We start from the raw sequence: 24,170 nt of genomic DNA, 5'->3' as shown, positions 1-24,170 counted from the left end.
GGCAAGCGAAGTGGGGCACAGAAATTAAACACGGAAGGACACAACGCCAAGTGGTGTAATAGGTTTATTTGAGAATCTGAACACGAGCCACACCAGCACTGGGAACCTCACTCCAATGTTACAGCAAGAACTGCCTTCTTTGCCACCAAGAGGCAAACTGTGTTGTAGCTTCAGCGCGTCCACTCAGAGCCAGTTCCTTCCACTCCCCAGCCAGCCCCTCGGAAACGCCTGGCTGTTCTCACCTCCGCAGGCCTTCCTGCACCGCTCACAGAGCTTCTCTTAAGCACATTACATTACGCCGTAACACCGTAACACAGCTCATCCGAGACGACCAGGGTACAAACATGCGCGTATGTATCTCGTTTTACGCCAAAGGCCTTCTCTCCGCAACACAGCACAGTGTTATTTTTCTCCTTCCATTTATTACACCCAACATTTTCTATTCCTTCCAGTGACCCGCCTCTGTTCTGGACTCTTAGGCACCCCCCTGCATAGTGAACAACCATGTGGCTAAATCAGATAATTTCCCTCAATTGGCGCTTTTTTTTTTTTTTTATCAGAGTCACATTTAATGAAAGCCCTCCTTCCTAGAAAAACGCACATACCTGCAGATACACAAAATTCCGCATACAATTTAAGAAGGTTCTCGACTTCTCCAGACACAACACTCCCACTGTAATTCATGAGGCAGGGAAGGCCCGGGTCAGGGCCAGCACAGAGGAGGAGGGGAAGTCTCTGAGTGAACCCGTTTTCGGAAATATTGCTTAGTAAATATAGCTGGCAAGGTACCCACGAGTTGGAGTCTAAAAAATGCATACATACACCTGAAAACCAAGAAAAGCAACTTTTATATGCCGTTATTTTACTCTAAAAATGTTTGTTTCATTTGCACACGCCTAAATCTGAACAATAAAAGCGCTTTGGTAGGAGAGTCACCTTCCTTTGAGATCTATGCCAAGCTCCCGCTGACGTGTGTAAACAAAGCCCAAGGCCCTGGGATCTTTGGATGTGCTCATGTGCCTAACATGGGATGATTTAAAGAAGGTTTTCATTTACTTACGATCTGAAAAGTGCTCTAACTCCCTACACTAGGAGTGGTAACAAAGACACCCACAGGCCTCCCTGCCCCTTAGGGGTTTGGGGAAATGGGGCCTGTGGAAGCTTGGAGCTCACGGTCTCACAGCTGCCCTCTTCTGGCTGAAACACGTATTTTACCATCGTACAGACGGTCCGTCCCATTCCAGCCGGGACCCAGCACACAGTCCTTCCGCGGTTTCCACGAGGAGTTCCACGTGGACCAAGCACCCCCAGACTTCAAGGAAGGAGTCTGTGGTCGTAAGGGTTCACCTGTGAAGGCGCGCAGCCCTCCACCACCCTGCTCACCTGGGTCCCTTTCCCACTACCTTTCCAGTTCCACTCTTACTTTCTCGTCCCGGGCTATCCTGGGAGAGGCCAGTTGTTCCGGCTCTTCTCACACGGAGAAACCATGTCCCGCCTACCTTCTCCAGGTCCTACCCCACATTTAGATGCCCAAACCCATCCCAGTGGGCCTCAGCAGAACAGAGGAGCCCCAAGAACATGACTCATCTTCCCGAACAGACGAGTGGGATTACTTTTCTCCTGCCGTATTACGAAATGCTAGGCACTTTATACACGCTTATTTAGTCCTCCCAACTATTTCGGGAGTTCGGTATTTTCAAAACCATCTTACAGGTGAGAAACCTGAGGTTCGGAGACGTTGAGCTGCGTAAGGTCACGGAGGAAGAGCTCTGCCACGCTCAGTTTTCCTATCTCTTGCGGTCTCGATCTTAACTCAGAGACGCTATTTATGTTCGGCTCCTGCCTGTGGTGGTGCCCGCCTCTTCCTCATCTCTCCCCTCGGGGCTTGATCTCACCACTGAGTACTTCTTCCAAGTGCTTCTGATATTTGCTTCCCATTCACCTGGTTTTTCAAAGTCCTGAGAACAGCGAGTTGGACAGAAAAACTGTTTCACGATTCAACATTCTTTAGGATAACAGAACCAAGTGGTGGGAGATCCCTCCGAAAGCATCATGCTCAAGCTCACACGACCCAAAAGAATCCGACAACTTCCTCGAGGTGGCCGGGCACCCGTGTCTTCTACAGCAGACCATCTGGATGTCTGGGGATCTCCGACTCGATACAGTTCTTAAAGGAGCAACTCGCCACTTATTCAGGGGTCCCCAAGTCAGTGGGCTGTGAAGTCGGCCATGACTTCTTTCTCACATCCGAAATCTTAGTAGGAGCCAAAAGTGACTCCGCGAGCGACACCTGAGCCCACGTGTGACCTCTCTTCCCAAACCCTCTCACGTCAAAAGGCCAGTTTGGGCGGCTTCCCCTCCGACAGTCGGAGTGGGACGCAGACTGAACCCTCAAAGCCGGCAGATGCCAGAAGCACCGTCCAAGCCTGTGGCACGGAGCACGGGCCAGCATGGCTTCCCCTGGGACTTCCGTCCCACCAGAGCAGGAGTCGGCCGCAGCCTTCAGGGACCAGAGCAGGGCTTCACAAGGTTAAACAAAAGCCTGTGGGCATTAGGCAGGTGATACACATGACCACCACGGGTCACACGGGGACCAGGAATTTGTTGCCGACATTCAAAACTCATGTCTTATCTAAAACATTTTAAAACATTAAATTTTATCTAAAACTTCAGCTTGCTGGTTTTCTCTTAAAAGAGCAGAGCATGTGGGAACCTTTGGCCTATATTCTAGCATGGAAATAAACAGCTACAGGCAAGCAGGGGCCATCCCTTCAGAAAGGCACGCTTTTTCCAGTTGGCCACAGACCTTGCACCTCCTCTCTGAATGACTCCGGATGCAATGCAGTCATTTGTTACTTGCTTGGGCCATGGTGTCCTCACAACTTGATTTGCTGGGACAGTCCCAGTTCAGGCCTGTGGTCCTCATTAACAGCACCCCCTATACTCTTAAGTGCCCAGTTTGGGCAGTAAATCATATGGTCACCCTAGGCATAATACACAGTAATACACAAGCCATCCCCAACTGCGTGCTCTCTCTCTCCCCCTCCCCCTCCCCCTCACACACACACACACACACACACACACACACACACAACACACGACCACTGAATTCACACAACCACGTGTCAAGCACAGAACCCTGTTATAAAGTGATTTTATTAAATTGATTTGGACATACTGTAGGTCAAATAATATTTTCCGAAGATAACAATTATGGACTTTAAAGCTCGACATAAAATTAGTAGCTTCAAAAGTGTTAGTCATATCCCCCAGCAACAGCATGATAAAATAATTCAACTATGTAGAAATATAGAACTCTAGGACTAGCTGGAAACTCGGAAATCATTTAGCCTAATGTCCTCATTTCGTGAGAAAACCAGACTCCACGATTAGGCGATTTGCCCAAGCTCACACACCTAATAGTAATAAAGCTAGAAATCAAACTGATTTTTCCTAAAACTAAAATCCTACCGATGATATTTCAGCTGTCTCTCTACCAACTAAAAGTCTAGGCGGCTCTCTAACACCGCAGCCTACCGCGACATGGACAAGGGTAAGACACTACAGTAAATCGTAGTCGAGGGCGTCAGGCCTGGAAGAGGCTTCCCCCAGTGACTCGGCTGGCCCTCTCCTGGGAAAGGAGGACGCACAGGAGGAGGGACTTCCCAAAGGCTGTGAACAGAGCTATCTGGATGAAAATCCAAACAGGGATACATTTACCCCCGAACCCCATCTCTAGTTTCATGGCCCACCCACTAAGTTATGTGCTCCTTTTAAATCTCCTTTATGCCTTGAGGTTTTAGTTACACAAAAACCCCTTCCAGTCAAACAGAAAAACCTAATTCAAATATGAAGAGAAAATCAAGCTTTGTTTCAGTATTTGGACGACTGTTTTGGGTAGTTCATTTCCCAACCTCTTAAGACAGTTGACAGACACTGTGAACCTGCTCACCCATTTCAGAGCTTCAAAGACCCTTAACTTCCCCCAAAGACTTCCTGAGCATAAGGACTACATGTGGGAAATCAATGGAAACAGGAATGAGAAGAGAAACAAAGTTAAAAATTAGGTGCTTTTTGTTCTCGTCATTGGGGACTTTTGGTCTTCTAAACATTCCTTGAGTCCTTCCACATGAGTTTTTAATATCAATCTAGCCACAAAAAAAAAAAAAAAAAAAAAAAAAAAAAAGCAAGAACAAGAAGGAGAAAAGAAAAAAGGGCCTATAAACGTCAGAATACTGAGCAACTCAGCATCTCCCCCCTCCCCGCTGCTCGCTCCGCTCCAGCGCCCGGCCGCCTTCCACTCCACAGACGCAGGCGCGGTGGCGGGGCTGGCCGGCCAGTGCCTCCAGCCTTGCCCGCTCACTCCGATGCCACCCTCAGAAAGGCCTTCCCTGACTGCCGTCTAATGGTGCCCCACCCCCACCCACCCCCACTCTAAATCATCACCCTAGTTTATTTTCTTCATAGCACTTAATCACTATCTCAAACTACATTATGTATTTGCTTACTTGCGTATCGTCTCCTCCACCAGAAGTAAACTCCATGAGAGTAGGGCCCTTGTCTGTCTTACTCAGTGGTATTCCCAGCACCTAGCACAGTGCCTGGCACATAGGAGGTGTTCAATAAATACTTGTTGAATGAACGAAGAAAGGAAAGGAGAGAGTAACATAGACATTCATGCCTAAAAATGAATGGATACATAATCCTCAGTGAAGGTACTGAGGACTCCTACACATTATTGCCCAAAATTACAGAGACTAAACATTATTCGTGACTCCTCCCACCATCCACTTCTCCTACGGTCTCCCCTAGCTAGTAAGGAGCTCCATGTGTTACAAGAGGAGCCCGAGAGGGCAATTCTGGATGGAGAAAAGTTCTAACTTCGCTTGCTTGCTTGCTTCTTCCTATTTACATTCAGCTATTTCAAAAAAAAAAAAAAAAAAAAAAAAAATTCAAGTTAAAAATATGTGATGAAACCACTAGAAAATTAGGTCTAACATAGAGACACAGTGATTAGCAGAATCCACAAGAATTTTTTTGAAAAGTTCAAGAAAAGTTCAAGGGCATGTATGTCTGCCAATGATTTCTCTGACAGGCCAGTGAATGGAAATTGTGAGTCACCTAAAATCTAAAATGAAATTTAATGCCATCTAGGAAGGGGTGGATATTTATGGGTGTTTTGAGGACACACAGGTAAAGTGGGTTCAGAAATAATGGGATATATGGAAAGATATGTAGGGGCTGAATCAAGTGAGAACCTCAGAAATACCAGAACACTATCTTAGTGGGAGCTGTCCATCTTCAAATGCATTCCTTAACCAGTATGTTTGAATCAAGAGAAGGAAGGGCATGAGCTCCCGAAGGGGGAATCACCGGGATAACTTTTAAGTAAAGCATAGACAGAGGGTGACTCAGGAGGCTGGGCAATGATCACGGTTTCCTGTGTAGTATTTCCAAGTACTGAGGCATCATGCCCAAATCCCAGGAAACACACACCCATGACTGGGACCTCACCGCCCGTCTGGGGCAGACGCTCAGAGGGATTCCAGATTCAAAGTCAAGTTGTGGAACATACTTGGCATGAATCCAAAAACAAAACAAACAAACAAACAAAAACCAGAAAAACCAACCTCGCATATGCCTCTTCAAAAAGAATGTCCTGCTGGGGCTTGCTGTAAAAATTTCTTGGGTCAATGTAGGTATTTACAGGGTTTCCTTCCTAGTGGCACTTATGGGTTTTAAGAATTTTAACTGTTAGCAAAACACTCTATATAACTGATATTTTGAGATGGTTTCTCTCCTTTGTGTGTACTCTCTGGTGAATGCAGAGGCTGGTGCTCTGACTAAAGGCTTTCCCACACTCATCACATTTAAAAGGTTTCTCCCCAGTGTGCACTCTCTGGTGGATGCAGAGGCTCGAGCTCTGGCTGAAGGCCTTCCCGCACCCACAACATCTATAGGGTTTCTCCCCAGTGTGAACTCTCTGATGGATGCAGAGGCTCGAACTCTGGCTGAAGGCCTTCCCGCACTCATAACATTTATAGGGTTTCTCTCCTGTGTGAACTCTCTGATGCATGCAGAGGCTAGAAGTATGCCTGAAGGCCTTCCCACACTCTTCACATTTAAAGGGTTTCTCGCCCGTGTGGACTCTCTGATGCATGCAAAGATTTGAACTATTACTAAAGCCCCTTCCACACTCACTACAGACATAGGGCTTCTCACCTGTGTGAACTCTCATGTGAATTTGAAGATGTGAGCTCCAATTGAAGGCTTTGCCACACTCATAGCATTTATAGGGCTTCTCCACTGTGTGGATTTTCTTATGTCTGTTAAGTTTTGTTGTAGTACTAAAATCCTTACCGCAATCATCGCACTTATAGACCTTCTCTCCTGTGTGGTCTCTCCAATGAATATGAAGTTCTGATATATGAAAGAAACCCTTATCACACTTATCACATTTATGGGGCTTCTCAGCAGTGTGGATTTTCTGATGCATAAAAAGATCTGCTCTCTCAGAGAAAAATTCCCTACACATGGGGCACTTGTAGATCATTTTTCCTATTTGGTATCGTGATTTAGAGGAGGAAATTTCCTTACGACTACTATAGTTGAAGGATTGCTATTTCACAGAGTCTCTTATTTGGCCATCCTGGAAGTTTATCTCAGGCTTGCTCTATTCGGTAGGGCTATGGTTGGCCTAAGCTTCTCCCTGCCCGTCTTTCTATGGAAGGTTTCTTCCTGCATAGTGCTCCTCACTCAGTATTATTACCGATCATAAAGTGACATTTACTCCCACATGAATTCTGTAACTCATGAACACAGAACTTTCCTTCAGATCCTGAGTTGTCAACATTCCAAGGGGCTCCCAAGGTGCAAACCTCTGCGTTTTTAAGCCCCCGGAATCTTCCTCTTGTAGAACGATCTCGTACTTCCCACTTCTAGAAAAAGGACCGCACAGTGTCCCCTGTGGTGGAGGGTGAGATACTGCGTGTTGATCTCGATCCCCTGTAGCCTCCCCTTGAAGAGTCAGTATGACGTTCTGCCTCCTACACATCAGACAGAAGCCTTCCCAGGAAGCAAGCTCCTTGGGTTCCACGTGTGCCAATCCTTCCTTCTGGGGATTCCCTACATGGGTATCACTCCAGTCTCCTGTAACGAAAACATAAGCAAATATATTGAAAATGCCTCTTTTCCAGCAAATGCTATTGGTTCCATAATTAATGTCATATAAATGTGACACAGTAATACAGACCTTTTTTGATCTCGAGGAAGAAGCTCTCTTCTCTTCCAGAGAGATGTATCTCTTAGATTTGCAGGTCTGAAGAAGAGAATTTGTAGATATCATGCTCCTGTTCATAGCCCAAGAACATATAATCCACTTACAACCACTTATTGTAATTATCTAAACATCATCAAGGGAATAGTATTGAAAAAGAAAAGAAATCCTCAGAAGATCTGAATGTGAGAAGCAGCTGTCTTGCATAAAGGAGCAAGAAGGAAAACTATCTCCACTTTGAACTTCAGAAAGGACAATGCTGCTTTAGACCTAAAACATCAGATTTGAGTAGCCTTCTGGCCTACAGGAAGAATAAATATATGACAAAGTGGTATTGAATGCCCTTCCCTTGTTCAATTGTCCTCACTGGTTTCCTGACGTAATTAAAATCCAAACCTTTAAGTGAATACCCAAGGCCCTGCACGACCTTACCTCCAACTCTCCCCCACACCTCGCTGTGCTCTCTATTCCAGTTCACAACACCCCAAGCTAGTGCCTGAAATGCTTTCTGCCCGACCTTGTGTGGGCCTTGCTGCGTCAGCTGCCCCTCCCTTACCTAAAGAAGGTCCCTTGCTGAGACTCTCTTTTTACCTCTTGTTTGATTCCTTCAAAGCACATATAACTTGTAATTTTCCCACTGTTCCTTGGTTTTTGATAGATCTCCTGTACTAAGATGTAAATGTCATGAGGGAGGAACTGTGTGTGCTGCTCACTGCTACATTCCGGTGAAGGGGAGGTGTGCAATTCATACGTGCTGCATATGCATCTATGGAATATTTCACAACACCCTCTCGTCCCCCAACAGGCATATCTTGCCTCATTCTGGTACAGCAGATAAAGGCACATTTCCCAGTGCCTTATTCCCAGTCTTCTGATGACCAACACGGGACAAAATATACAACAAACAGAATGATCGGGAAACAAAGAAAATAGATCCCAAGATATTCTATCTGAACTCTGAACTCCTGTGAGGTGTAGGACCATGTTTTACCAATCTTTTCACCCCCTGTAATCTATAGTCAGTAAGTGACACTTCAATTAATTCATTAAATGAAATCCACAGATCTTCTTGAACGCTTTCAATAATATGCTCCATACAAAGACGGGGCGACGGGCAAATGAAGAGATGTCTTTAACGATAAAATGGCAAGATAAATTGGACTGCTTTTAAGTGGAAGGGTTAGGATTTTGAAGTTGAACTAATTTCAGCAAAAATATAGCCAACGGCTGGACCAATTAGATATGCATCTACCCTCTGTTCTGTCACACATACTTCCATCCCCAGATATATTGGTAAAAGCAGGAAGCGACTGATGTCCCAGGTTACTCAGTGAGGCAGTACTCGACACAGCAAAACTGCAGACAGCCCAAGGCCTCTGCACAGCCCACCGGTCCAGTGAACTCTAGTTAATCCTCACGATAAAATGCTGCTTGGCTGTTCGAAAAGAGGAACGAGGAAGAACACTATGCACTGAGACAGAGCGGACCCCGGTCACGCCGTTTCACGAACACAGCAAGACACAGAAGGGTATATATAATACGCTGACTTTCGTGCCAAGCAAGGATGCAAATGCGGATGTGTGTCTGTTTACATTACGTACACAAATTAACAGGGAAGATAACACAAAACCGAAGGTAAGCAGTTATTTGTGGAGACGAAGGAGACAAAGACGAAGTCGAACGTTTCCAAACATACCTTATCCTGTCGTTTCAGCTTTGGAAACATGTTTACATATATTCCAAAAACAAACTAAGTCCACAAAAAGGAAAACAATCCCTAAAATTTTAAAACAAAAAGAATGACTTTTCAAGTCGGTAACATCCACAAAGGGCCTCTGAGTGTGCTGTACTCAGAGGGACACGCTCTGTCAGCAAACGAAGCCGCAAAGAAACCAAACTTCTTTCAGTAGTCTGTTAGTTGCAACAACACTGGTGTGTCGTTTACACTGGTGTATAAATTAGGATTATGCAAGTAAGTAATTTTGCGATTGTTGTGAGGAACCAAGATTCAATGTTAAGATAAACCAGATACAAACATAAAACCAAAGTTAAGGAAAAAATTGTACAACATAAAATTTATCAGTTTGAATTCATGTCTTTTCTAGCTTTATCCACCAGAAAGACCTAGAAGCAGTGACAATCAACAGCCAAACACCCTTCTCCACCAAAAGGCACAGGGATCCCTGGAGGAACAGCTGATTTCAAGGCCACAGCATTTTACAAAATGAGGCTGGGACATCCTGTTATGCCAGAAAGCAAGAGACTCATGCCAAAGGAACAGCAATGCCAATTTATGAAGAGACTCCCACTGGCCAAAAATGGGACAACTGAGCATCCACAAAGGAATAATGAATGCAATCTACTGAAACAAATTAAATATACAAAAGGTCACAAGTTTACACTGATTTCAGGGGTGGGGAACGGGAGTGGCGGGGAGCAGAGAGACACACACAGGGACAGACAGAGGCAGAGAGACAGAGATTCAAGGCACTGAGCAAAACTGGAAGTAACTAGGGCACCAACTTTTCACCCTAAAAACTGGCAATTAAAAGGAAAGAACTGTGCGTCCATCCTATCTTTCCTCTGTGAACTATCTTTTGAGGTCATGTGACAACCCAGCTAGGAAACGCATAACCCTAATGAAATACCTGACCATGACCAGAAACCTGACATTGCGAGGATCGGGCTGTCATCACCTAAACCCACTCGTCAATCTTAGCACCACTCAAAGAGGAGCAACCAGACGTGTGTGTACCCCTGCATGTGACTGACAGGAAACACAGGAAACACACAGCATCACTTCGAAACATCCTTGCTGAAAGATCGAACTGGTACGTAACCCAGCCTTTACACACCATTTTTATATAAAGGTACGAGAAGAAATGGCAGAAAGCACGCAGAAAAATACCAAAATAGGAGCCAGTCCCCAGGACGGCTGCCCACTGTTCCAACAAGTACATGCCCTGGAAATGGGGAGCGGTGGGGGCCTCAACAGACACAAGGCCTAACAATGCAATGTAATAGGAGGACCTTCTTTGGAATCTGATTCAAATGAACCAGCTGCTGAAAGGAGACAACGAAGGAGACATGATGAGGGATGGGGTATCAGATTATACAAGGAACACGGCCAACCGTGTCAGGTGTCTTACTGCCCCTATAGTCGTGCAAATGGCAGTGTTTTCAAAGATGTACAGTGGAGCTTGCAGGAATGTAGTGACATGATGTCGGAGAGGAGTCTTCAAATGCTTCAGCAAACAAACAAACAAACAAACAAACAAAAAAAGACAGTAAAAAAGGACAGATAACTGGGGCGTCTGGGTGGCTGAGTCGGTTAAGCGTCCGCCTTCGACTCAGGTCATGATCTCACAGTTCGTGAGTTCGAGCCCCGTGTCGCGCTCTGTGCTGACAGCTCCGAGCCTGGAGCCGGCTTCGGATTCTGTGTCTCCCTCTCTCTCTGCCCCTCCCCTGCTCACGCTCTGTCTCTCAAAAATAAAAATGTTAAAAAAAAAAAAAAAAAAAAAAAAGGATAAGGCATACGTGGCAAAATCACTGTAACTGTTGAATCTAGGTCATGGATACATGATGATGGATAAATGATAAGTACAATGTTATTCCCGTGTATTTGAAAATTTTTATGACAAAAAATCAGTGAATGCAGAGAAGACATTCTTTTCCTGCTCCTGCTGCAGCAACAAACCAATCCCAGAACCAGAAACAACTAAACAAATATGATCCCCCGAATGGCTGACTTCCCCAACCAACCCGGACCATGAGAAAATGCGCGTAGTGCCGCACGTACCCCGAGAGAGAGGCGTCCGTGGCTTCAGGGCAGGAAGACAAAGGCACACTGCCACACCCTGCCCTCTGCCCCTCGCCGGCTGGCCTGGACACCGTGTGGCTCTCCTCACTTGGGAACAGAAGCAGTGAGGGTCGGGACGCCCGTCGGAACTAACTGCTCAGAAGGCGGAATCTCCACACCAAAGCTCAGGCACATGAAATTCCTGCCTGAACGCCACCAGAGTTTCCCTCGAGGAGGAATCAGCCACCCCTCTCTCCAGGCAGAAATGCTTAGACATACCTGCAAGTCTTACCACGTGGGGCGGGGGCAGGGCTAGCTACATTCTTTAGGAAAAAGAGAAAAAAAGATAAAGCAAGAAGAACTCCAGCCAATCTTCCATGTGACGAACCAATGAACAGAAGGACAAACACCACAAAAAGCCTCCCCGCCATAAACCTTCCTAACCACCCCCTGCCCCACTGCATCTGTACATACAAAGGAGACTAGAAAGCAAGATAGCAAATACGAGCTAAAAAAATCCCACAGATCCCAAATCACATGCTCCCAAGATTCTCTCACTTAAGACACGTCTCCTATCCAACGTCCCGTCCCGTCCCGTCCCGTCCCGTAAGAGCGCTGAAGGGGACAGCCGACAGGACTGCGGGACCACCTTTCCGACCCCAGGAGGAAGGAGCCTTGCCCTGAGGTCACCTGACACTGCCCAGGGCAACGTTCAGTCTCTCCACGTGAGACCTCAGGAGTGCCCCCAACAGTCTGGGGGTTCAACCTACAGTGGGCAAGAACTGCTCAAACAGGAAGTTAGAGTTCAGCTGAGAACTGAGAGAAAAACTGCTTAAATTTAGCCCATGTGCCCCCAACCCCCACCTTCCGTGAAAAAGGGCCCTCCCTCTATCCACTGAAATCTTTGCCTCATCTAAACATCGTGACACCAAGCAATACCCAAATCAGCACTGACCTCTCAGTACCGCTAAAAATGAGGGATCAGCAAGCCGACACCCGATGCTTGAGACGCCAGAGGTTAAAAAGGAGTCTCTGGGTGCTGGCCCGGGAAGGGCCACCCGGAGGTGGAGGCGCGGGATTCACAGCTAGGAGATCAGGGCGATGGCCCCTCTGAGGGCTGCTCAGGACAAGCACTCTCCATCCCAGACCAAGAGGCAATGCTAAAACTCCACCACAGTCTGGAAGCTGTGGAAGACACACTGGGCCCCCGCCCTGGCCTTCATTTCCCTTGCAGGCAGACACGCTCGTTGGGGAAGGGGCCCCCTCTGGTCACACCTGCGGGGGGCAAACGTCAAGAGTCCGAACAGAGCAAGGACACCGATTTCCCTCCAAAACTTGAGCCAGAGTCTGATGCAGAACGTACACATAAGAGCCCCTCGACCCTAGAAGGTGCTCAGGATGCTGTGCTAGGAGGCGTGGATGTGGATTTTGAAAACCCGATTAAACACACTTTTGCATGTACTTTTTACATATATTGCTCTTTTACACGGCCAACCAAAAAATACGAGTTTGCCTGGGAAAAAAGTACACTAGCTTTTCACGAATTTCTTGTTTCAATGATTCTACAGTTGCAAACCAGGAACTCGGAGCAGAAGGACCCTGTCTTCACAGGGCAGGTGCTGGAGGACAGAGATGCCGAGGAGTACAACACGTGGAGAGACGGCATCCCACGGGGGCCCGCTGCGCTGGGACGACGGAGGTATCAGAAGAATGCCAACCACGGAGGGGGAGGTCGGGAAACTGTGACCGGTGTTCCAGAAAGCTGGGTCACACTCAGTATAATCCAGACATAAGATCAAGACTAATCACCCTGATTCAGCAGGGGAGAAAAATCCAGTTACACTCCTACAGGAGTAAGAAGCCAAACGCCTCGACATCAGACTTCGCGCACAGGCTGTGAAGCCAGATGCTGCGAAACGCTTCGCGGCGCGATTCTGACGGAGATGGACCGTGACACAGGAAGTACAAAGGCACCCGTCCCAGGACCGGCACCACTGACAGGGAAGAGAAAACCACTGCAGAGCCACTGAATCCTCCCAGCCAGACCTGTGAAGAAACGGGCTTGCGGAAGGGCATGCCACTGGACACAAGACCACACCTAGGGAGACCGGGGACCATGACTTGTGGGCACCGACGATAGACGACAGGTGGGGGCTGCTGAGGGAGAAGAAGGTTCGGTGTAGGGACAGGACAGTAATGCCTTTCAAAAGACTGGGGATAGAAGATGCAGGGCAGATGCTGTGTGAACAAAGTCCCCCCAAAGGAATGAAAGGGATTTAGAAGTGTGTTTCCACTTAGTCTTAGAACACCAGGCGAGTAAGTCACCTAACGTGATTTTGCACCTCTTTCCTTTGAAAATAATCAGGATGATGCAGGTGTACCGGCCTATCGCAAAAAGACACTTTGTATGCTATCAGTCAGCCATGATGTAAAAGAGCATGCTTTGGAGACTCAAGGACACACATCTGCAGGACGTACTTTCTTCCTTTCTGAAATGCAGGCTGCGCAAGCGCTCACGTCGTCAGTAAGATGCCGATACGCGCGTGAACCTGGAGTCGCCCGCAGAACCTGACTCAGTGGAGAAACTGGCTTCTCATGCGAACAAAGACGCAAAGGAGTACATGAAGCAAGAATAGCGACATAGGACGACAGGTTTTGAACCTGGATGAAGGGTACACAGAAGTACATTTTGTTACTTCCTCTACTTTTGAGCTCATCTGAAAGTTTCCGTAACAGAAAGAAAAGCGGTAAGCCTCTGCCCAGGAGATCCCTGTAGTGACGGTGGAAAGAGATTCAGGAGAAAGATACGCACCGGCAACCAGCACTCTGAATCTCAGAGCTAAAGAAACTTTGCCTGCACGGGCATCACGGAGCCAGGCAAACTCGGGCACATCACTACACGCACGGGGACCGAGGACACAAACGCGGTGACGGCAGCTGACGTGTCTTCAGCGAAACCCTATCACGTGACCACAACACCCTGCCCTTCCAGCTTTCTGACTCTGCTAATCTGACGGAACCTTTCCTTTGTTCCCACAGGACCTCCAGTCCGCTTTTAATCGTTTTCTGTCCCGCTAACGAGACCCTGTCTGCCTTTTTCTCCCACTTCCTTTCCTGGCGCAGACTCTGCAGCCCCACCCCTCTCACCGGCCACCCTCCTCCTCCACCACGGTTCCGAGGCCGGACCTCGTTTCTGTCATCACCGGTAACCGCACCGTCTCCCAAGTCTGTTCAACAGCAAGCCACCCTCTGGCCGCCTGGTGCTTCGACCCCCGCCGGCTCCGACTCCAGCAGTCTTTCGCCCGCAGACTCACCAGCAATAATAACCTTTCCTCGTCTCCCGTCACCCGCTCACTCCACTTCCGTCCACCAGGAGAACGCCTCTTCCTCGCTCACCGTTAACTCTCGTCACCTTCTCCCTGTCACACCATTTTAAGAACACCCCGACCTTACTTAAATCCAATTCTCCGCCTCTCCATACGGGCACCCAAAGCAGCCGAATGACGCCAGGCTTTCCTGAATTCACGACGACAAACCTCGGGTGGGCGCCAGGCCTCCACAGATTCTTCTGAAAGCCTTCAGTACACGCTTTCCAGGATTTTCAGTTGCCGCTCTGCAGTCACGACAGCAACGTCCCCAGTGTCCTCCTCTCTCCTCGAATCTCCTGGATCCCCTCCACCTCCCTCTCTCGGGGCTGGTAACCTGCCAAGGCAACGTATTGAGAAAACAGGAACAACGTGACGACAGCGTCCTCACTCTCCCGCGGGCCGCACCTACACCTGTGCGCTCTGCCGCCTTCCTCCTCCTTCCTGCTCCTCACGGGCCAGTCCTGCCACGTGTGCCCCGTCAGCACTTCTGAGGCCTCCTCAAAATCAAATCCTGCGATGACTCTCCGTGTCATCAACAGTCCTGTCCCACCTGCTGGCCCGTCCCATGCAAACATCTTCTCTGCCCCTCCTTCCTCAAACAGACTTCTTTGGATCCCACAGCCCCGCCCCACCTATCCGCCCAAACACCTGCTCTCGGGCACAGCAAAACTCCGCGAGAGCTTCGTGCGTCGCATTCTCTCCGCCGGGCGTCTGTCTCTACCCTCGCTGAAAACCACTCTTATCCAGGCCGTTGGGACCTTCACACCGCCAAACCCCGCGGGCACTGTCCTCGTCCACCAGACGGGACCGTACGACACACCTCCTGTCCGTGGCCTGCACTAAGGTCCCCTCCTTGCCAGCCGCCCTGCTCCCTCATGAGCCACTCCGTGTCTCCTTTGCTGGACACCCCTCTTCTGCTGGACTTCTAAATGTTGGGGTGCCTCGGGGCTCCGACGGGGGCCCCCCTTCTTTTCCAGATCGATAGCCTCTCTGCAAGTAATCTCACCCAGGCACATGGCCTAAGATACCATCCTGATGCCGAGTCCCAAGTCTTAGCTCCAGCCCGGGACTACACCGCAGAAAGCGTCCCCAAGCCCAGGCCCTCAGCCTGCTCCCTCCTGACTCTTCCGTCCAACAAGCATCCACGCAGGGAGCCCGCCTGACCTCCTCTTCGCCAAACCTGCCTCCCTCCGTGACTTCTGTCTACCTGCCCAGCCTGTCCCCGCAGCCACGACAACCACCCGGGCCAGGCTCAGATGAAGCCCCTAGCCGCTCAATCCGCCACCTCTCGGCTTCGCTCCTGCGCCTGCGCAAGGCGTCAACCCAACCTTTTAAGAACGTAAATAAGATCGTGCCACGCCCCTGCTTCGACCTTAACCCTCCACTGCTCTTTCAAACGCATGCTCCTTTCACCGGGGCACGCGGGGGACACCCAGTCTCACCACCACATCCTCTTGCACACCACACACCACCTCACTCGTCCCCTTTCCAGTCTTCAGACTCACCAAGCCTGATCCCCCTCAGCACCTCAAACACTCCCCTGCCCACGCGTCTCCCTGATCCCCCGCGAGCTGGCATCTTCTCAGCAGTGAGAGCGTCGGCGGGGTCTTCTCAGAGGGCGGCTCCATTAACCAGTTTAGACCGATTCGCCTCCTACCCTGCGGCACATCATTCTGCTGGGTTTTCTCACTTTCCCTCACGGACAACCGCCCGAGTTAGTCTGTGTACGTAGGGATGCGTTTCCTTGTTTGCTGTCTTCCCCTCCCTGCCTCTTAAATGCCAGCTCCAACCAGCAAGAACAGCAGAGAACCAGTGAATTTAGAGGACATCTAAGACTCCTCCGTCTCTGTCTTCCACCGGTCACCAAGCAACAGATGTTTACTGAGCGTGTGTGCCCTCAACACAAACACACCTAGTCTCTCCCTGTGAGGAAATGACCATCTAATGGGGAAACAGACATCGTCGAAGATGTCCACCAGAAACGTAAAACCCAAACCACGCTAAGTGCTACGAAGCAGCCCTGGGTGGCGCTCGGGGAGCCCATGACTCTGAGGGCAGTGGGGCCGACCTGGTCAGGAGGGTCGGGGAAGACTGCCCTGAAGAAGCAAGAGTTGGAGCTCAGATCTACAGGAGACACTCAACCTGAAGGCGCAGCAAGGCATCTAGGAGAGAAAAGGGGCCCAGAGGGGACACTGGGCATGGTGAGAAAGGGGAGATGGCGCTGAAGTCGTGGGGCTCGATCTTTACTCTAAGGGCAACGGAAAGCCGCTGAAGTGGTAGTTAGTTTTTGTATATTTTAAAGTGGGAACATCGCTTGCAGTTTAAAAAAAACTTTTTTTTACATTTATTTATTTTTGAGAGACAGAGTGGGACAGAGTGCGAGCAGGGGAGGGGTAGAGAGAGGAGGAGACACGGAATCCCAAGCAGGCTCCAGGCTCCGAGCTGTCAGCACAGAGCCCGACGCGGGGCTCGAACCCGTGAACCGTGAGATCGTGACCCGAGCCCAAGTCGGATGCTTAACCGACTGAGCCACCCAGGCGCCCCCATCACTTGCATTTTTAAATAGACAACTGTGACTAAAGTAGAGTCAACAGGTGAGAGGAAGCAGGAGAACAGGAGAACCCGGGGGGGGCCAACATGTCAGAGGTCACCTTGGGAGGCTGGGTTACAAAGAATGGTGACCTGCACCAAAGCAGCGGCGGAGATAAAAGGAAGCGGATGTTTTTAAGACATACTTAGCATAGAAAAATCAGGCGGCTTGGTGGACGGAACAAACGCGTGAGGGAAGAAGAGATGCCCAGGACGACCGCTCCGTTTTCCGTGTAAACAACCAGGTGGAGGTGGAGCCATTCACGAAGACCGGAAACTCTAAGAAAACCTAGGTTTGGAGATGAAGAACAGGACTCCGATTTTTGACATTTGTAAAATATCGAAAAGTAGATGTTGGGGACAGTAGCTGCATGAAAGAAACTGGCACTCAGAGAAGGCGGCAGCACTTGATTAGATACAAATTTGTGAACCACGGACACCGAAGCAGGGGCTGGAGCGAGGTCACCCGGGGAGAGGTGGAGCACCCGCCAACATTAAGAGGACATCCTGCATGTCTCCATCCACACGGAGTTCAACACAGGCAAAGCTAATCTATGCCGCCAGGAACAGAGAGGGCAGAGGAGCTCCACGTGGAAAGGAGCACAGGGGCCCGGGGGGCCCGGCCACACGGCCGCCCAGGCCGGTCTCTGGTTTACACGGGTGTGTTTACGTCAGGGCTGCGAACGCTCGTCAAGCTGTCCCTTACAGTTGGGGGCTGTCTGTAGTGACGCTTCCAGGAAAAGTTCGGGAAAGAAACAGAAATGGGAAGAATTCCACTCAAAGGGATAGGCAAAATATGGGAGAAAAGACACCCTGGAAAGGCCCACGGTGACCCGGAAAGGCAGCCTGAGAGGCGGAGGCCAGCCACCCGCTGTAGCAGAGGGAGGCAGCAAGACGGGGGAGAGGGCAGGAAGCAAGGTCATGTGCAGAGGAGGGGAGGGGAGGGCAGGTGGGGGGCTGGAGGGCTTGGGGTTGCACAAGACGATCTGAAGCGGCTGTGTGGAGCGAGCAGAGGGAACACGGGAGGGGCCCGTCCCTCGGGCGCGGCGTGAAGGCCAACAGGCGGGTGTCCGCGGGACTGGGGTTTTGCCAGACGGAGACGGTCAGAGGGCAAAGTGGCTGTCCACCCGGAAGAGACCGTCACCTCTCCCGATACAAACTTCGGCCTTTGTGCGTTGACAGGGAAGATCGTGACCCACGTTCCCGTGTCAACAACTTCGCCTGAGCCTTGAAGGCTGCCGGAGTACCTGGCAACCCACGGCCTCCGGCCCACCTCGCCCTCACCTCCGGCACAGGCTCCCGAGCCCCCCCGTTTCTCAAGGCAACAGAGGGCCTTGAGTCGGAGCGCTCCGTCCTCTCCCGCCAGCACACCTCACACACCCACACTGCACACCTGTGGCTCGTCCGTCCCCCGTCCCCGCGGGGCCCGCTCACGGCGCATCGCTACCGTTGCTCTCTGGACGCCCCTTTTTGTTTTTTCATCTCATTCTCTGAAATTCAGACTGCTGGCTCAGGAAATCTAGTCATTTGAAAATAACTCCGTAATTACTCTGTCATAAGGTCAAGTGAAAATTACCTCTTTCCTGGTTTTTGAGAAAATAGAATTACCCAAACGACATAGAAATACAGAAAGTACTACAGGTCTTTCTACAGTTTTATGGCTGCAAGACTTCCTACAAAGCATTAAATATAAATAATCCTACTTTCTGGTAGCTGACTCTAATTTGTCAGTTAAATCTATTTCAGCAGAGACCAACCGAACTTCCTATCTAGAACCGGATCTGTCAGACCATGTGGGTTATAGTTTTTTCACTGCGAGGGACCAGGGCACACTTTGTGGGAAGGATAAAAACAAGAATGGGCAAGAAGGTATGTCTATGCTTCCACGCTCAGCCCAAAATAAGCACCGCTAACTGCAATGGGTTGAAGTAGCCACGTGGTTCATCTTCCTCCCATGTCTACGGAGCAGACAACTGCGTCGGGAGGTCTGCAGAAGACTCAACAGAGGTGAGCACGAGCCCAGGTGATGAGGCGCCAGACTAGTACGTGTGAAATCCAAAGCAACTTCTAGGTCCCTTAATTACCGGGAAGTGTTTTATAAGAAGAGCCTCACGTTCCCAGTTCCCTATTACGTTCTGGCTCATTCCACGTTGAGTATCCTCTGCGTAGACGACTGCCCCGCCACCCAGAAGCGGGCCCAGAAGACGCGTGCTGACGCAGCCACCCTGGACGCCGAACCTCTAGACGCAGGCTCAGAGCGTGCATGTGCTCAGGCATACGCTCTACAAACATGTATCTTGCCCCCGGTATTTGTCGGGCACTGGGCTGAGCGCCAGGGGATCCTAGGATGAACAGAATAGCCATGGTTTCTGCATTCGTGCGGTTTCCGGTCTAGGAGGGGAAGGGGACAGGTCCAGCGTCGCACGACCAGGGCCATCACAGAGGCTCACACCTGCAGACACAGCTGCCTGAACAAGGGGCCTCCTAACGAGTCTCAGCATGACCAGGAAGACTCCAGGAGACTCTCCCTCTAAACGGAAATCCAAAGGACAAACTGAGTTAGCCGCAAAGAGCAGGAGGGCAGAGGGTCCCAGCCTAGGGAACGGCTGGTGTCCAGAGATATTCAGGATGACAAACCTCAAGAAGAAGTGGAAGTTCAGCACGTAGAAGGAGAAGACAGGGCAAAAGCAGGAGTCACGCATCAACAGGGTCTTGCAAGCCACAGGAACACTTTAAGTGCTAAGGACTTTTTTTTTTTTAGGACTGATTCTTCAGAAAACATAACCTTCACAGTGGCAAGACACCTGTGCAGTAGTGGTCTTCCCGGAAAGCTAGAACTCGATCTTAAGAAAAACAGGAAGGCGGGAGACCACCAAAGTTCCTAAGAGTGAAAGAAGGATGGGGTCTGTGCACAGACAGGAGGTGAAGTACGGTAAAGACCCCAGTGGGGGTTGAAACACCGAGTTCCACGAGGACATCAGTGCCTAAGTGGGCTGCTGTGCAGCTGCATTTCTAGTAGGAAGTGAATGTGGCCTCAGCACTCCTCCTGGAAATGCCGTTCAGTTTCTGGAACAGGGAACACTGTCTTCCAACGTGGGTTCCAACAATCATGTAAAGATTCACTTGAAGTCTTCACGGCACTCAACACATCTTCTGCCTCAGAAGCCCACACTGTCAGAATCTCCCTTCCACTGCAACCCAATCAAAACTCAACAGCTAAATCCCCATCTTCTAATTGCGGCACCAAGTGCCGACATTCATTCCAGCATGAACTCATCAATGTCAGCTTGGGACAGCCAGAGCTTTGCAGGAGAAAGTGTACTAGGCTGAATACGGTCTCCCAAAAATCCTCGTCCACTTGCAAACTCAGGGCGTGACCTTATTTGGAAATATGGCCTTTGCAGATGTAATTACTTGAGATGAGGTCACACTGGATCACGGTGGGCCCTGAGTCCAATGACTGGTGTCTTTATAATAGAAAGGAAAGGGAAATTCAGACAGACACGTGCACACAAGGGCTAGAAAGTAGTGTGGAGATGGGGGCAGAGATTAGAGAGATGTGTCCACAAGCCAAGCAATGCCAAAGACGGTTGGCAATCGCCAGAAGCTAGAAGACACAAGCGATTCTTCCCTAGAGCTCTCAGAGGGAGTACGACCCTGCTGACACCTTGATTGCAGACTTCTGGCTTCCACAATAGAATAAATTTCTGTTGTTTAAGCCACCCCGTTTGTGGCACACTGTCACAGCCACAGGAAGCTGCAGCCTAGGAAACCGCTAGCTCTGGAAACTAACAAGAGAAGGACACGGAATGCTTTCAGTAACATGGCCCCCTCTACTGATCTCTTCAGGCCCCACCTACAATACACACAATAGACATTTATTTATTCTTTTGGGGTGCTGAATGGCACGTGCTTATTTCACACGGATCCAAGCCCTTTCCACTCTGTAAAAACCTGAGCCATTTCACTTTTGCTCACTTAAGAATAAAAGTTGCATATCTCATTTACATTCTTTTACTCAAGAGATTACATTTCATAGAAAGATCTTAATTTTTCCTTTCCTTTCCAACAGTTCCCTCTTTGCTTCAACTTCCAAAGGAAATAAATCCATAAATGGTATATACAGTCTTCGCCTCCCACCAAAAGTCCCTCACACAAACCCACACACACTCCCACTCCCATTCCCTCTCGCTCTCTCTCTCTCGCAACGCACGCATACGCATCCACACACGCGCGCGCGCGCGCGCGCACACACACACCCACCCACCCACCCACCCCTGGTGGGAGCGGTGGTGAAGGAAGAGTGAGCACAGGTTACATGGTAGACCAACCAGAGTTTAAATTTAGCCTGTATCTATTGTGAGCTTCGTGGCCTCAAGAAGAGCTTTAAGCCTTTCTTAGCTCTACCAAATTACAGTTTTGTGTATGATAGGAAAGAATACTTCTCAGAATAAAATGTTAAGGCTCAAAATCAAAGGGAAGTGGGCAGGGATGGAAAAGAATGCCCCATCTGGAAATAAGATAAAATTTAGTCATGAAAGACTATATTTGAAGCATAGCTTCTGCCCCGGCCAACGGGTCGCAGGAACCTCTCCTCAGTGCCTGGCCGGCGAGAGAACAAGGCTCATTCCTGCACAACCAAGACAAAGCCTGCCTGTCCGCACGCCACGGAGTGCAACAGTCTGGGGTGCCACACATTAAGTGCACACAAGACTCCGTCCACTTGGCCACGCCACTTCCCTTCCCACTGCAACTACGATTTCGACATGTCCCTAAATCAACATAAACCCTGTCAAGGAATCACCCGGTAGACAAGCCTTAATACCATGTGGCCTCTAGGGGGCCGAGAGCACGAAAGAGCTTCGGTCTAACCCTGAAGGCCTGATCACCAGAAAATATTCTAAAAGGAAAAAAGATTCCACTCTTCCTCTACATACATCAAAACCCGTAAAAACCTACCATCAACAGCAATTTGTTCCTGCGGGCATTCTACCTCTGAGGTCTCGAATCACCAAGCACCTCAGCTCCCTGCGTCCACACGCGTCCTCCCCGACTTCCACCAATCCTTACAATGCTCGGCCCACGTAAAGCCACCTCTTACCCCAAGAAGCAGCAGTTTCTGCCAACTTGTGTTATATTGCAAAATACACAATTTGCAGCTTTTCCACTTACTGTCGGACTTTAAGCAAGTTATCTAAGCCTCAGACTCAGTTTCCTCAAATGTGAAAGAGAAATGACACGTACACTTATATTTCTATCTCTTAGGGTTGTTACGAAAATGAAACAAGACGATGCACGAGCCAGGGCTCAACATCTTTTCTCTTTCCTCAATCTGCCCGCCTGCTGAACGCGCAGGGTTTGCACCGCTAACTGGGAGCAGCTCCAGGAACCTGCGGGCAACAGCAGTAACTTCCTACCTCCCAGCTGCCGCTCCCTTTCCAGACTGCACCGTTGCCGCCTCTCCCTCCTAAGTGGCACTAAAGCCGGGTGCTGCATCCTTCCAGTGTGAAAGCCCGGTCCCCAGGGACTCCCCATCGCTCTCCGGTAGTCACGGGCAAGGAGCAGACCTGAGCTCGCCCAAGACTTTCTCTCCTAGCGCTCTGAGGAGTAATGAGTGGAGGTCTTCCACATGGCCCGCTGACGGTGCCCGGAACAGATGTTCAAGTAGCTTCCACCCTCGTGACCCTCTAGGGCCACCGGGCTCCTCCACCTGGCCTTCAATTCTGTAATCCCTTCTTACCTTAAATGAGCCAGAGCCCTTCTCTGCTGCCGATTAACAAGCAACCCTAACCGACAACGGGTTTCAAATAGCCACGAGCAATCTGCACTCGCCTCAGTTCTCCCTCTCCAAAGCTTGAAGTGACTGGGATCCACATGTAGTAAGGGTATGTGGAAAAGGAAAATTGGCTCCAGAAGCCCGATTTCAAAAAGGGATCCACAGACCAGCACTGTCAGCCTCACCTGGGAGCTGACCAGAAATGCAGAATCTCAGGCCCAACCCCAGACCTACTTAGTCAGAAACTGCATTTTAGCAAGACCCCCAGGGAGTCTTACCTACCCCCAGAGACCCTAACATGCAGCAAACCTTGTGAAGCACCAATCCAGAGGATAAATGTGGTTCTTCACAAATGCCTGACCAAGGTCTCATCCTTAACATGAAAACATTCTCTATATACTATAAAAAAAAAAAAAACCCAAAACACTCTACTTGACTTCTAACTCTCCCCAACACAGGCTGGGGCTCGGCAGTATTACACGGTAGTTAAACACAGGGTGGGCCCACAGGTCGCTGCTCAAATCCTATTCCTATCACTACCAGTGTGGCCTCAGACCATTTCCTAATCTACCTGAACACCAGCTACCTGTCTGTAAAATGGGTCTGTACCACCCACCTATCTGGATCACCGGATACTCTTCATTTCCCTGGTAATGCTCCCAAGTGAAATAGTTCCTAATTACATGAGCTCAGCACCCTCTGATTTAGATCCTTGCTCCCAACATGCTTCTCACAATTTGTAATTATCACCTGTTGATTAATATCCATGTAGACAGGAGCTCCACGAAGGCAGGAACCGGGTCCATTTTGCTCACCAAGTGACTAGCATATAGCATTATGCTAGTCTCACAGGACACAGCCAAATGTCGGTTGAGGAATAAATAATCCAGACGGATGGCCTATTAAAAGGTTTCAGGTTTTATTCAGACCATTTCTTGCGTTGGGGAAAATGCTCAGAATAAATACTGGCCACAGAATGAGAAAGAAATCCTTTTCTCTAAAGACTCCTCTTTTACCTAATTTCCTAGCTCAGAATAAGCTGGATGTGCTGTGGTATCCACCTCTTTCCTTCTTTTTTCTTTTTTCCCTACCCGTGCTCTCCTTCCTCCCACCCACAGAAATTTTAAAAGTATGCTCTACATTATGTTTAACCACACACGTCCTTCACATGGCTTCCTTACTCACACCAGGTGTGAGGCTCCCCATACAACATGCTAAGTGCCTAACATCTGGCCTGGTTCATCTCAAACAAAACTGTCCTCTAGCAAGGGGCATGAAGTCAAACACCTTCAAGGGTCAGGCCGGTAATATAAAAGTGGGCAGCTGTCTGGTTTGAGACATCAGGGACTAGTGGGCCCTTCC

At 49.4% G+C, this 24,170-nt stretch overlaps 1 long non-coding RNA gene across 5 annotated transcripts in view; it reads right to left on the bottom strand.

Moving 5' to 3' along the window:
* Nucleotides 1-3,137: 3,137 nt before the first annotated feature.
* The window catches only part of LOC125914261 (uncharacterized), a 44,977-nt gene continuing 23,944 nt past the window's right edge, over nt 3,138-24,170 (bottom strand). For 4 of the 5 annotated variants that reach the window (XR_007455262.1, XR_007455264.1, XR_007455260.1 and 1 more), the window contains exons 3-5: nt 14,612-14,777; nt 7,253-7,318; nt 3,138-7,149 (exon numbers count right to left, since the gene is read on the bottom strand). This is a non-coding gene — a long non-coding RNA (uncharacterized LOC125914261). The remainder of the gene's footprint in view (nt 7,150-7,252; nt 7,319-14,611; nt 14,778-24,170) is intronic. The other variant, XR_007455261.1, reaches the window with a different exon arrangement.

Source organism: Panthera uncia (assembly GCF_023721935.1).
Source record: "Panthera uncia isolate 11264 chromosome D3 unlocalized genomic scaffold, Puncia_PCG_1.0 HiC_scaffold_8, whole genome shotgun sequence".
In the NCBI taxonomy this organism is placed as follows: Eukaryota; Metazoa; Chordata; class Mammalia; order Carnivora; family Felidae; genus Panthera; species Panthera uncia.
This window is presented reverse-complemented; position numbering and strand designations above follow the sequence as displayed.